This window comes from Miniopterus schreibersii (assembly GCF_964146895.1).
Source record: "Miniopterus schreibersii genome assembly, chromosome: 11".
Taxonomy (NCBI): domain Eukaryota; kingdom Metazoa; phylum Chordata; class Mammalia; order Chiroptera; family Miniopteridae; genus Miniopterus; species Miniopterus schreibersii.
Genome location: NC_138111.1, coordinates 20,409,006 through 20,423,684, shown reverse-complemented (window position 1 = coordinate 20,423,684; position 14,679 = coordinate 20,409,006). Strand labels below are relative to the sequence as shown.

The window sequence follows — 14,679 nt, the reverse complement described above, 5'->3', positions numbered from 1 at the left end:
TAAAGACAGGACTTTAGAATTAACCAAACTAATTTTAAGGTAACAGGTTAACCAATTCAGTGAATGAACTTTATAGGAAAGGCTAAATAAATAAAAACACTTTTGAGGCTGTATTTCCAGATGTAATAACTATATTTATTATGAGATAAATCTGTTGGTTAAATCTGGGTTCCTACTGGAAATTACAAGATTAATTTAGTAAATTTACAGATGTGAAGAAATCCTAATAGTTAATTACATCTCAGAGATATCCCTCCATTTAATGAAGGAATCATAAAGTTCAAATAAATAAAATTTTAAATAATAATAATGAATATTTGTGTAGCACACCATAGTCAACGAGCACATGATACCACCCTGTGAGGTGGCTGTAACGAGAAGCTTAGACATAATGAAATGATTTTCCAAAAGTCTGGTGGGCCGTGGAGTATGCAACGCGGACCATGAGCTCTTCCCTTGTGAGCACCTGCATCGCGTGACGGGAGAAGTGAAAATCGGACTCTTAGAGGGTAATTTGGAGGATTGTTTCATTTATCCTTTCTGATTGCCTCATGGAATGAACACAACTTTAGACCTTGTGTTATTTCTTGTAGCAAGACTACCCCTATATTTTTTGCTTTTACTTTTTATTTCGAGATAATTTTAGATTCATATAGAAATTGCAAAAAAGTACAGAGTTCCACATATTTATTTATTTTTTTTGTAGTTAGTGTCCATGCTGTTAAGTATTGTTGAACTCTTTAATGCTGGTGACATGTACCAAATATAAAATACCACCATTTAGGTCATTAGGAGATAGGAGGTAAAGGGCTCTCCTCCCTCAGTCTACTGCTCGCATGGGGTTGTAAGGATTTTTATGGCTCCCTTTATAACTTGCTGATGACTCCAAGCATATTCTCCCCGTAAGGTTTGTGTAAATGTCACTCTTCGCACTTCACCTAATGGAGGTTCATTTGGTCAATTTTTAAATTTCAGAGCCTTGGATTATTCTATGTACATTTTGACCTCTTACAGGAGTCTGCTATTATTACAAAAACGTGGTTCCTTTTCCCTGAATGCTTAGCATAGTCAAGAGCCATTCGTGGACAGCTGTAGGGGACATAGTTTCTGAAGTACAGAGATGCCCTAACTCATGTGTGCATGTTTAAAATTTATTTTTAATCTCTACTTACCTCTTCTCTGCATATGAGCATTTTAGTACTGACCCATCTAAGTATTTCTATCTCTAAATGGTAATTTCAAAAAAAGAATGGTACATTTTGAACGTATGTTTCTCAGGTAAGTCTATTAGGATTTGAAAAGAGATTGAAAATCATATGTTTATTACCTTTACTCCACCATCTTCTTTTTTCTGCTAAGTGCATTGTTTTTCTCTGCATCTACTCATTTCCTCATACATCTTTGGCTTTATTATGAATACCAGGCCCTTCCATAGCTATGGAATACATATTTTTACACCTGTTTTGTGTACTGTAACCTCAAGTTGATCTTGATCTCTTTCTCCTGTCCCTATCGTCAGCCCTAGTACCTAGTACTTACTAGGACCTACACACATATTTTTTTTAATAAGTTAATGAATGAATCCTCTAAAATCTTGAATACAACTAACTCTTTCTTGCTGTTTTGAATTTTTCTCAGAAAGACAATTTTTTCCCATTCTTCGTATGGCTAAATTCTATTCATCTTTCAGTTCTCAGTATAAAGGTTACTTCCCAAAATGGTCTGTTTGATCTCACAATTTAAATCAAGTATTTAAAAGTACTCTCTCACTGTGCGCTGTTATATGTGTAATTATACACTTATTTTGTGACTATTTGTTAAATGTTTGTCTCTTCTAAGTTCCACGAGAACAGAGATGAGGTCTGTTTTGTTCACCGCTCTATCCTCAATACCTAGAACGTGGTAGGCACTCGATTAAATGTCCGTTGGATGGGTAAATACATTTATTTCCTTTATAGAATATGTTTTAAGAAGTGAGTTACTGAGTCTGAGGATCTGAATATCTTAGGATTATTATTGCATGTTGTTGAATGGCTTTCCATAAAGGCTGTTCCATTTACATTCCCACCAACACTGTCTGCGATTCCTTTATATTTGTTAGTATTACTAGTTTTTATTTTTTACTAATTTGATCAATCAGAATACGGTGTTTTATAGTTCTGTCTGTGTGTCTTTGATGATTCATGTGTGTGTTGGCCTCATGCAGGCTGTTGTGCTGGCACACTCTTGGTCTTACCTCTAGCCTTCTCCATCCTTTGTACTGTGATAGGATTAAGTCATTTAAGACACTTTATTGTCATTTCCCTGCTCAGGAGCTTTTCTTTTAGTGTTGTTGCCTGTAGTGTGAAAAACGAAGCCCCTCAGCTCCTGCCACCCCAGGCCTCCCGTAACTCGGACCCATTGTCCCCATGTCGCCTTCTCTCGCTGTTCCTCAGTGGAGCAGTATCGACCCCTGGTTGAGTCTACCGTGGTGTTGTTTCCTCTCCCTCTCTGCCAGTGAATTCTTGAAAGACTTAAGGTGGGTCTCATAACTAGCCTCTTTATGAAATATTTCAAAATTAACTTTATCCCATAATGATCTTTCCTTTATTCCCTGCACTTTCCTGTTTCACACTTGTTTTTCTGTTGCCTCTACATTGTTTTCTAATTATATTCTGTGTTTCCACCTGTATTAATTAACAGTAGCTAGGTAACAATATCACCACAAGCCGTGGCTTAAAACAAGAAGCAGACACCTTTACTGTGTCCCCGTTTCTGTGGTCAGGAGTCAGGACCTGGCTGAATGGGGCCTCCTGCTTCAGAGTCCCTCCCAGGCTGCAGTCAGGGTGTGAGTCAGGGCTGGGCTCTACTAGGAAAGCTCCCCTTCAAGGGTTGTTGTGTGGCTGTTGGCAGCACACAGTCCTGAGGACTGGCAGACGGAGAGCCTTAGCTCCTTGCTGGCAGTCAGCTGGAGCACACCCTCTGCGCATGCTGCGTGGGCCTCCCCACGTGGCAGGGACCTCTCCATACGGCGGCTCACTTCAAAGCAGCCAGGGAGAGCATCTATGGAGAGTCTGCTGGCGAGATGGAAGCGACAGACTTATATAATGTATTTATGGAAGTGATATCCCTTTGCCATCTTCAACTGTTTAGAAGCAAGTCACAGGCCCCACCCAAAGTCAAGCTGGGGGAATACACAAGGACGTCGGGTTAATTGGGGCAGTTAGAGTCTGTCTGCCACAGTGCCCCACTCTGCCTCCCTGGAGCACCACATGTTATATCACTCCCAGGTTTGAGCACCCAAAAGTTACTTCAAAAGGGCTTATTGAGTGGCAATAAAACAGGAGGGAGGACAGTCAGGAGAGAAATGGGAAAGGGAATGCCTTTGACCTGTTATAACCTGAAAATCTAAGATGCCAAGATGACTGTAAGAATCGTGTTAGTAGTAAAGAAAAGACAGTATTTTATTTTCTTATTTTAATTTTGATGTCCTCTTTTTCTCCAAATAATGTTTTTGACCTAATAATATATTTACTATAGTAAGGATATAGAGGAAAATGGCAGATAATATTTTATGGGAAACAGGAAGGCTCCGTCTGCATAGATTATGTTCCCAAAGGTGGTATTTAAGTTGGTTGCTTAAGATGTATAAAACCTTTCAGCATAGAAACAGTGCTTTAAATAAAGCTCTAAGAAGAGCTCAATTTAGAAAAGCTCATTTATGTTTGAACCATAAAGTGCCAGAGATGAAAAGGACCTTTAAGATTATCTAGCATGTAGTCTCCTTAAAACATCCCATCAAGTATCTGTGAGTGCCAGCTAAGGCCCGGAGAAGAAAATGACTTGTTTTGTAGCTCAGCTCTGGTGATTGGTGGTGGTAATGGTACCATAGGACATGAGTATGGCTTACGGCCAGGTTGTAGTTTTTTTGGTTCTAGGGAGTGGGGTGTAATAATATATTTTGAACTCAGGTTGACAGTTCCAAAAACATCTCTCCTGCCACATTCTAGATTGCCTACAGTTTTCCAAACCATAAAGCTAGCCTTAAAGTGTAGGTGTCAATTTTTAGACGTATGATGATGATGATGGTAATTATAGTAGTAGCTCCCAGAGAGGAAGCCCCTCCCACCTTCCACATCCATTTGGATAAAGTAAGAGTGCTGCTAGTTCTAAGATTCCTGAATTAGCAGATGTGGGACTATGGATGGGGCAAAGCATCCAGCTCTGTGGGTCCCTGGAGAGACGATGTTTGGAGGATACTCTCAAAAGTTTTCCCATTGTAGCTCCCTTATCAAGAATCAATATTGATTTTCTCCATAGAGGTTCTAAAGATATCTTTTTTTACACAAATCTTTCTTCTTTTTCTTTTCTCTAAGGAATCCAGTTGGAATTCCAGTCACTGATAAAGCTTCTGTGGTTCTAAAACGCCTCTCAGATTTCAGATAATCATTGCTAACAGGATGTACGGGAATTATAGGGCTGAGGAGGTTGATGGCATGCATGAGTATTATCTATAGGGTATATTTTACATGACACCTTTTTCAGTTTCCTTCATAACCTTTAGCAGAGTCTCCAGTGCAAATCAAAGTGTGAGTTTTACCTCTTTCCTGTAACTGTCTCATTCCACGGAAATCCACAGCTTAGAATACTTGTGCTGGAAGCACCCTTAAGATCACTGAGCCCCTTCCTAAAACTAAGGAAATTTAGAAAGGAACCAAAGCCCACAGATATATAATCTATGAAGGCTTTGAATAATTTGAAGGCAATCTCTGTTTCTTTTTCTGTTAGATAAAGAATATGAATTTTAATGATGAAATGCATTGTTTTCATTTCACATTTGAATATTTTTACTGTTTATGTATTTTAAACATTTATTGGAAAACATGTTGCTTAAACTGATAATGTTACTTTTTAGTAAGTTAATTGATTGCTTAATAGACAGTCTTATTTTAAAGAAACTTTTTTTAAGTGAACTTTAACAAATTTTTATTTTTCAATTACAGTTTATATTCAGTTTTATTTTGTATTAGTTTCAGGTGTACAGCATAGTGGTTAGGTAAGCATATATTTTACAAAGAGCTCCCTTCAATATTTCCAGTACCCACCTGGAATCATATGTAGTTATTACAATATTATTGACTGTATTCCCTATACTCTACTCTACATCTCCATGACTATTTTGTAGCTACCAATTTGTACTTCTTAATTCCTTTATCTTTTTTTACCAAGTCCCCCAACCCCCATCCCTTCTGGCGACCATCAGTCTGTTCTCTGTGTCTATGAGTCTGTTTCAGTTTTATTTGTTCTTTAGATTCCACATGTAAGTGAAATCATATGGTATTTGTCTTTCTCTGACTAACCTATTTCATTTAGCACAATACCCTCTAGGTCCATCCATGCTGTCGCAAGAGGTAAGATTTCCTTCTTTTTTATGGTGGGTAATATTCCGTTGTATATATGGACCAACGCTTTTTTATCCCCTTGTCTAACGATGGGCATTTGGGTTGCTTCCATATTTTAGGTAATGTAAATAACACTGCAATGAACATAGGGGTGCATATATTCTTTCTAATTAGTGTTTTGGGGAACTCTCTATTTTTACGATCTCTACATGAATACAGAAGAAGATGTGGTGGCCCTGATCACCTTCTCTAAAGCTCAGAGCTCTGTAGGTTTAGTGTCTGGTTCCGTCTGTGGCATGACTGCTAATTATATTAATTTCTATAAAGGCCTATTTAGGGGGTCGGTAGTGATATTGTACCAACATGGAGAATGCGCTCATTATTTAAACTACTGATGAGAAGATTGCCAGGATTTCTGGGCCTACACCATGCCATATAACCATCTATTTTAGGAAGAATGTTTTTCTTTAGTTAATGTGTAAAACACACGTCTTTGGAAGACCTCTTAAAGAGTTACAAATCTTGTTGACTGTGCATACCAGACCCTGTTTGAAAAAGAAAAAGCATTAGAAAAGTACAGATAGAATTTGCTAAAATATTTGCTTTGAGATCCTTCTAAGTTGTATAGTTTTTTATGTTTACGTGATTAGGATTTCTTTATTATTATTATTATTATTATTATTATTATTATTATTAATCTGTTTTTAAATTGAATTTATTGGGGTGACATTGGTTCACAAAACCATACAGTTTTCAAGTATACAACTCAACAGAATATTATCCGCCCATCACCCCAAGCAAAGTCTCTTTCTGTAGGACTTACTTTTTTCCCTCCCGATGACAAACCAAATTACTCGTTACTGAATGACTATCCTTCACCATTCCTGAATATTCTGTTTATTATTATTTTTAGTTCTCAGCAAACATTTATTGAAAATCTGTGTGCTAAAGACCTCTTAGGCATAATAAAATAGGAGACCACCTAAATGGCTGGAAAAAAGGTGATTAAAATCATTCACTCATTCGTGAATTGTATTTCTTGACCATCTCCTTTGGGTTAGGCACTGGAGATTATACACTTAAGCAAGATAGGCACACTTTTATTTTATGGAAATTACAATCTATAGAGAAAACAACTTAATACAATCATCATGCAATCACAATATTCTTAAAGTTGTCAGAAGTGTTATGAAGGGAGAGTTAAGGACCCAGTGAAAGGTACCATGGAGCAATACAAATGGTGGTATAGAATTATGTCCAGCATATATTGTGTGACTTTTTAATTTACACATATGTAAATATACATGTGCATAGAAATGTATAGAATGACAAGAAAATGTTAACAATGTGGTTAACTGGTGAGCTATGGATGGTTTTAATTCTTTTTTTTAAAAAAAATGTTGTTATTGATTTCAGAGAGAGAGAGACAAACATCAATGATGAGAGGTATTGATTGGCTGCCTCCTGCATGCCCCTGGCTGGGGATTGAGCCCACAACCTGTGTATGTGCCCTGACCAGGAACCAGACCCTGACCTCTTGGTTCATAGGGTGACACTCAACCACTGATCCACACCAGCCGGGCAATTTTAATTTTCTTTTATACTCATTTATTCTTTTAAGTTGTCTGCAATGAATATATGTTGAAAAAATTTAAAAAGAAAAAAGGCATTCACAGTCACTGTCCTTGAAGAGATTGTATTCTAGTGAGGAAGACAAAATACACAGATAAAACTGACAATCCAATGTGGGGCATCCTATGACAGTGGTGTATATTGAAAGCCGATCACTCTAGTTTCCTGGGTTCCTAACAACAGACTAGTGGGGAGAGGAACATAAGGCAATTTGATGTTAGCACTGGGACCACCATTGTATTAGTTCCTACTGCTGCTGTAACAAATTGCCACAAACTAAGTGGCTTAAAACAACAAAGTTCTATAAATCACAAGTCTGTGCACAGTCTGGCTCAGCGGGTTCCCTCCTCCAGATGTCACAGGGCTGAAATGGAAGTGTTGTTAGGGCTGCCTTCTTTACTAGAGGCTCCGGGGAATGAATCTTCTTCAGAGAAACTTATTCAGGCTGCTGGCAGAATTCATTTCCCATGTGGCTGTAGGACTGAGGTCCCATTTCCTTGCTGACTATCAGTTAGGGGTTGTTCTCAGCTTCTAGATGCAGCCTATATATTCTTTAGCTATATTCTGTATGTGTCATGGTCTTTTCTTCATTGACAGTGGGTCAAATCCTTTTCATGCTTCAGTCTCTCTGACCTCCCCTCTTCACGGTAGCATCTTGATTCTAAATTGTCTGCGTGGGTTGAAGAACCTGAGCCAGTGACTGGGGGTTCAGGGACAGAGTCATTTTAAGTAGGGCTTTAGAGCCCCATTTAGGTGGGTGGAGGTTCAGAGAAGAGCTTGCATTCTGGCAGGGGAAAATCAAATACAGGAAGTCTCTGGAAGGAGGGCATGTACAGTGATGATGGAGGGGAGCCTGGCGAATGAACGGTCCTGAGGGTGCTTGAGCAGTGGCTCCAAGAGCCCATCTCTAGTGGCGATGGGATTTGGATCAGAGTTCCAGGCTCGGTTCTTGTTGGTTGAAGAACAGCATGGGTTCAGTCTACTGGTTGGAGTTTTGCAGGCCAGGTTAAAGCCGAGTGAAAACTGGCAAAAACAGGAAGGCTCTCCCGATTCTGTGGAATTGTAGAGGCTTAGGAGAGGAGAAGTAATGCTGCTGCTTGAGTTCTTCGGAGCGCTTGGGGTATTCTTCAGAGCAGCCCAGTAGGTCACTCGCTCTTTCCCACACTCAGGGGTAAGTGTGAGCAAATGGAGATACTCTAAGATGTTCATGATTTTGGCTTTGCTTTGAGGGAAAGCACTCTCCCCTCTGCCTTCTGTCGAGTAACTCTGATTCCAACATTAACCTGCCACCTCTCCTCATTTGGCTCCACATGAAAAAGAGCAGCCTGGATAGATGCTTCACTTGAACTTGGGTTTGTGAACTCATTTCACCACAACTTTATAAGCATTTGGAAACAATAATATTTATAATGTTCTAAATGGAAACTTCTTGTATCATTTATGCAGTTTTTCTTAAATTTTCTCTCATGGCAAGTGCTCGAAGTTGTAAAAATGACAGCTAAATTTTCAGAAGGTGAATTTATGGAGGCATATTTGGAAAGTATTTTTTTCATTTCGTAACCACACCACTCTTTGGCCTAATTTTTTTAGGTCTTTACAGAGGTAATATCTGTATCACAAGTGTAATTCTACCTCTAGAATAATGCTTGCTATGGATGATACTGCTAGCAATTTGAAAGAAGAGATCCAACTGTGTAGCTTAGAAAATGCAGGAGTTGAAAGTCAAAATGTTTTGCAGATTCTAAATAGGGATATAAAAAGCTCCTTAACAGAATTAGATGACATGCATGCATGTACCAAGGCAAGGATTGGTTTTTCTTTTACCTACCCAGATGTGTATACTTGTCATATCTAAATTAAGCAGCTGGTTACACATGTTCAATCCAGAGTCTGACTATTTGGTTTGCTTCCGGGTTAACCAGGGAGCTGTAAAGATTCTAAAAAGCTTTCATCATTGTAAATAAGATAATAGATTTAGATAATTATTAACTACTTCAACTATGAATTTTTATAGTCACCAGTTTGCCACCTATTTATGTTTATCTGGATATGAGAGTTGAGGGCAGCTGAGAAGTTAGAGCGTACACAGTCCACACATAACCAGTCTCGCTTCTGACACCAATTGCCAGTTCAGGGTCCACAAGACAACCCACAGGTTTGATAATTTGCCAGAAAGTCTTTCAGAACTCACTGAAATATCTATACTCACAATTATGGCTTATTACTGGGAAAGACTACAGATTAAAATCAGTCAATGAAAGAAGTGCATAGAGCAGAGCTTCCGGTTTTTTTTTTCCCCAGAGAGTCAGGGTACGTTCCCTTCCTGGCACTGATGTGTGACAATACCCATGGTGTACTGCTCCCTGGTAAGCTCGCCCAAACCTCAGTGTTCTGAATTTTTGTTGGGGCTCCATTACTCAGGCACGGTTCATTACCCGTTGGCTGATTCAGTCTCCAGCTCCTCCTCTCAACCTGATGCGCATGATCCAAAACTCCCTGTCCCCATGACTTTGCTGATCTAAGATTGGTCAACCCACATCCCAAGCTCTCCCTGGTGTGGCCTGCCCCCACCCTAAATCGCATTGTTAGGCTCTCTGCCATGACCCAAGGAGCCAGGCAAATAAAGACTCCTGGGAGGCTGAGAGATTAACTCCCGGAAGCCAAGGCAAAGTCCAGGCCTCCTCCTGAGTAGGATTTAGGTAGGATTAAATTGGATTTTATAAAGTATATTTTTTAGATGAAACATAAATATTTGAGTTTAATAGTTTTATTAAGGTGTAATTTACATATAATAATTTACCGTTGTAAGTGTACAGTTTGAGTGTTGGTGACTGTATGCAGTACCCTCCGCCACAGTCCACATTCCTCATGCCCCTTTGTGGTCCATCCTTGCCCGGTTCTGTCCCCAAACAACCACTGACGTGCTTTCTGTCAGTATCGTTTTGCCTTTTCTAGAATTTCATTATGTGGAATGATGTAGTATATAGAGGTTTTACACCTCTCTGGCTTTTTAAGCATAGCATAGTAATGTTACTGAGATTCATTCCTGTTGTTAAATATGTCAGTAGTTTGTTCTTGTTTGATACCTGAGTAGTATTCCATTGTGGGTATAGCACATTTTGTTTACCTGTTCACCATTTTTTTGGATAGTTGGGTTACTTCCACATTAAGATTATTTTTTTCTTAGATACCTAGGATTGGGATTGCTGATTCATACGGTGAGGGCACGTTTAACTTTATAAGAAATTGCCAAACTGTTTTCCAAAGCTGTTGCACTATTTTGCATTGCCACTAGGAAAGGAGGAGGGTTATAGTTGCTCCGGCTCCTCACTAACGTTTTGTATTGTCGGTGTGTGTATAGTGGTATCTCATTGTTGTTTTAAATTGCATGTTTCAAGTGACCAGTGATGTGGAACATCTTTTAAGTGCCTGACCACCTGTGTATCTTCTTTTGTGAAGTATTTATTCAGACCTTTTTTACTTTTAAAAAAACAAATTAGTGTTTGTTTAAAAAAGTTAAAGGAGTACTTCATATATTCTGGATATAAGACCTTTGTCAAGTATATGTTTTGCAAACATTTCTCTAATCTGTGTTTGCCTTTTCATTTTCTTAATGGTATCTTTTGACATGCAAATGTTTTTATTTTTATTTTGATGAAGTATAATTTATCCACTAGATACATTTAAAACTGTGCATGCAAAAATATGTCTTTTTAATGGTTTATGCTTCTCATGTTCTAGCTAAGAAGTTACTGATGCGTTTCAAAGATAATTTTTTCTGTGTTTTCTTCTAAAAGTTTTTTTTATATAGCCCTTATATTTATGTCTATGATACATTTTGATTTCATGTTTGTATACAGTGTGAGAAGGTTGAGGTTTAGCTTTTCCTTCCATACAAAAATCCAGTTTTCCATCATCTTTTATTGAGTAGACTATCCTCTCCATTGAATTACCTTGGCACTTTTGTCAAAATAGATTTTAAGTCTAAGGGCATGAAAGAAAACTGATGGAATTTCTAGTTGTGGCAAAAACAGTCTAAAATTAAACAAAATAAGGATATTACATTTTTATAGCATTGTTTTAAATAGCTAGTTGCAACAAATCATAAAAAGAGGTAAACGGAATGTGTGTAGGTCAGGAGAGAGAAAAATAATACTGTTAGGCAATTGCAAAGGACCATAACCCGCAGGTTTAGGAGATTAAACAAAAACTTATCTTGAAATGAGATGCTTAAATCATGGGTTATGAAACATACGTCTAGCTGAGTTCAGTCATTTTATTAGTAGACAAAATATAATGAAAAAGAATGCTTGTTTTATTAAAAACTAAAATCTAACAAGATATGGGGTCAAGTCCAGAGAATTATAATATTTTAATAGAAAGAAAGGAAAACAAATAATAAGATATATATAATCTATTCCTTGCTGAGTAGTCTTAATAGAACAAAGATGATAATACTAACAAAGTTAATTTATGGATTTAATACAGTACCAGTTAAGATCCCAATAGGATGTTGAATTGAACTTGATTGATAGTATAAATCACAGAGTAAAGGAGCAGGCAAGAGCTTCAGGGAGGAAACCTTTTAAGAAATTATTCTCGTTCACAGAATAATTTGAGAGGATTAGAATTAGGTGCATATATTTTCAGACAATTAAACGGGGGTGAAAGATCAGGAGCCATGCCAGGAAGTAGAGAAGAGATTAGGCCAGAAATCTATGCTAAGTGTAGTTACTGAAGCAGAGCACCAAATTAACTGTGAACTTTCTGGCTTTGATGGTAGGAAGGGAAACTCTGGGTTTCACCAGAGGTTGCAGATCCAAAGGCCTCTAGGCAGACACTGTACATCATTTATGTGGGCTGGAAATAAGACAGATGTTGGGCACTTTGAGCTTTATATATGTGTGCCCCATGAAAGGAGAAAGCTGCTACTCGGCTCTAGCTGATTTTTGGCATGTGGGTTGATGGGCCCAGTGATGCTAATGTTTCAAGAGAAGCTGGGAGAAATCTATTGGCAGAGGGAGAATAGAGATGGGAACACAAAATTGGTGCACATGGTCTGGAAAACAGTCTAGCAGTTCCTTAAAATGCTAAATATAGAATTACCATGTGACCCAGCAGTTTTACTCCTACCCAAGAGAAATAAAAACATATGTCCATACAAAGACTTGTATGCAAATATTCAGGGCAGCATTATTCATAATCACCAAAAGGGGAAAACAACACAAATGTGTACCAACTGATGAATGGATAAACAAAATGTGGTCTATCCATACAACGGAATATTATTCAGCCATAAAAAGGAATGAAGTACTGATAAACGCTACAACGTAGAAGAACCTTGAAAACATTTTGCTAAGTAAAGGAAGCTTTTCACAAAAGACCACGTGTATGATTCCATTTATATGAACTGTCCAGAATAGGAAAATCTATAGAGACAGAAAATAGATCAGTGTTTGCTTATGGCTGGGAGTTAGGGGGGGGGGGGGGTGAGGGTGGTGACTGCATTTAATGGGTACGAACTTTTGGGGGGAGTAACTAAATGTTCTAAAATTAGATTATGGTAATGGATGAACAACTTGGTAAAAATATACTTAAAAACATTGAATTGTATAAAACACTGAATTACACAGTTTATAGGTGAATTTTATAGTATGTAAATTATACATCAATAAAATTGTTAAACTGAAAAGAAAAGTAAATCTCTGGCTATTGGCTCTTAGCAGATATTTCTCAGTATAAGTGCTGGAACATGTTGATTTTGAGGCTACTCTCTTTGACTATGTAGTGTTGACAGTGAACTTGGATTTAGGGGTGTTCTTTTGGTTAACTAGATTAAATAGAAAACTTTTTCTTTCTGTAGCTCTTGTGAAATATTTTTGAAAAGCATTTTAATTTGCTTTCATGTCTCAGTTTAGTATGAGGAAAACAATTTCACGTCTGACACTTGGTTATTCTGGCAATTATTTCTCTCTGTACATTACATATATAAGGAGCAGAGAGCTGCTGTAGTGAAAAAGAGAATCATTTTTGCCCCATGCATTTCCAGTTTCATGCCTTCGTTTTGCAGTGTTGGTATCTCTTTTGGCTCTTTGCTTGTTTCTTGGTTTTAATCTCTTTGGGGCCCTTGACAATCTGTTCAAAGTTATGAAGTATGCAAATCTCTCTCTAGAAAACTACATGTGAATTTGCACATGAAATTTTGCAGTTTCAGAAGGGTCACGGATTTCACCCAGGATAAGAATCTCAGTTTATACGCTCACTTTGGTGATCTCCTGCATTCCCAGGGGTGAGGTGGTTATCATTTATATGCTGATAATTCCAAAATCTGTCCCGTGCTAGAACCCTACAGCCAATTACCTAGTTCCACTTGGACACTCCCCAGATACCCCAGACTCAGATTGTCTGAAGTTGGAACATGACCTTTACCCCTTTGTACTCTGCTCTTCCTCCTGAGTCCTGTCTTATTGAGCACAACAGGAGTCCACACCAGAATGCCCTAGCCATCCTGGCCTAGATCAGATGCTAAGCATCATTCTTAATTTATTATTTTTCTTCCACATATAATTAGCCATCAGGTTTTTTAAATTGTGCCTAAATGCTTTTGAAATCTCCTTGTCATTCCCATTCCACTCTAGTCCCAGTTGTCATTTCCTGGTAGAGATTCTGTAGCCTCCTGAGCAATCTCCTTACTTTCTTGCTGGCCTTTAATTCAGTCTCCACATTGCATGCAGCTGACGAACTCTCTGTGGCTTCCCAGTGTCTTTAGGATGAACCCCAAACTTTCTAACATCTTTACTACCACTTACAAAGCCCCACATGACCTGGCTCCAGCTTGCCTGTCCAGCCAGCTGTGTCTGTCATCACAGTCCATCTCAACCATCCTGACAGTTTCCACTTTCTGCTACACTGCGCTCTCACTTTATGGGCCGTTGCATGCTCTGTTCCCTCCCCGCTTCCACCTCCACACCTTGGTAACTCTCATTTATTCTTCAGGTCCTGGCTTTAGATTTAATGTCTTCTGGACTCCTATCCTGACTCTCCGTTCATGGGGCCCTTTCGGTGCATCCTCTGCTCTCTTTTCTCTGCCGTTGCATTTATATACTGTTTTGTAATTGCCTCTCTGCTCTCCAGACTGTAAATGCTGGGAAGGGAGACACTTGTTTGTGTCGGTCGTGTTTATCACGGTATGGCTAGTGCTTATTTAGCCCTGCACCTGGCAGAGATGTTAATAAATTTCTGTCGGATGAATGAGGGTATTTAGTTCTACCTGATACATCTTCTTCCTTCCCTTCCCTTCTCTCCACCCCTACTGCACGTGGCAAAATCTTACACAGTTACCATCCATTTATTAATTCCACAGATAGGAAAGGGGCCTCTTTCTTATTCTGGGTACTATTTTAGGGTCGGGGATGTAGTGATGAATTAGACAGTCAGACACCTCTGCCTTCGGGGAGCTGGCATTCTGCCTGTGGAGACAGATACTAAACAGATAAATTAAGTGAGTTGTGCAGTGTGTTAGTGAGTGTAAGCGCCGAGGAGAAACAAATAAAGCAGGGCAGATGGATAAGGCACCTCTGCGTGGAGAGCTGGCTTTTAGATGGGCTGGCTGTGGAAGGCTTTGCCGAGAAGGCGACTTCTGAATGAAGACTTGAAGCGAGTGAGA

At 38.7% G+C, this 14,679-nt stretch overlaps 1 protein-coding gene across 3 annotated transcripts in view; it reads left to right on the top strand.

The window, feature by feature from the left end:
• SLC44A1 (solute carrier family 44 member 1) overlaps positions 1-14,679 on the top strand; it is a 145,407-nt gene that overhangs the window by 46,102 nt on the left and 84,626 nt on the right. The gene's annotated exons all lie outside the window — the stretch shown is intronic.